This window comes from Phoca vitulina, unplaced genomic scaffold (assembly GCF_004348235.1).
Source record: "Phoca vitulina isolate PV1807 unplaced genomic scaffold, GSC_HSeal_1.0 scaffold11, whole genome shotgun sequence".
NCBI classification, from domain to species: Eukaryota; Metazoa; Chordata; class Mammalia; order Carnivora; family Phocidae; genus Phoca; species Phoca vitulina.
In genome coordinates this window covers 11,860,134-11,860,841 of record NW_022589714.1, presented here as the reverse complement: position 1 = coordinate 11,860,841, position 708 = coordinate 11,860,134, and positions in this window count along the sequence as shown.

Sequence of the window (708 nt, the reverse complement as noted above, 5' to 3'; positions counted from 1 at the left end):
GATGTATATACATTTCAAAGAGACAGAAAGAATTTACAAGTTTTCTAAAGTGATCGCTCTAAGGGAGGTGGGGAGATGGTCAGTCTCTTCCCTTATTTTCAACAAAGGCAATTAAACTTCTTATTTTTAATTTGTTTTGGTCCTTACAAGTGATAGATAAATAGATGATAGATAGATAGACAGATGTGAGATTAATGTATACTGGATTAGATGTGAAGATTGCAGATAGAGGAGAAACTAAGATGATGACCAGAAGTTTGAGCGATTATGTCAGATATATTGAAAAGAAAAAGACTCTGTATTCTGAAACACATAAAATGTACATCTGCAGTTTGAAGTGGCTGTCCCATTTGAATGTGATGAAAAATACAAGTAGATGCAGCATCTCCAGGAGACGAATTTCACAAAGTTGTCCTCCAAAAGTATTCAACACCAAAGAACCAAAGTGCTCAGCTCAGCAATTATGCAGGCAGCCAGCCCCGCAGAAGAGCAGGCACATATCTATAGAGGGACTTGGGCACATCCGCGGGACTATCACTAAAGCCAGCAAAGGACTTGCTGCAGTTATTAAGTGATCTTCTCACAGCAACAAACTCACTCCTCTGTCTTCTGCTTCGAGAGAGGCCGAGTGCGCCTTGGCAGGCTCCACAGCTCCTTTAACCTGTCCCTGAGTGCTGTGAGCTCCGACTTTAACCTGTCCCTGAGTGC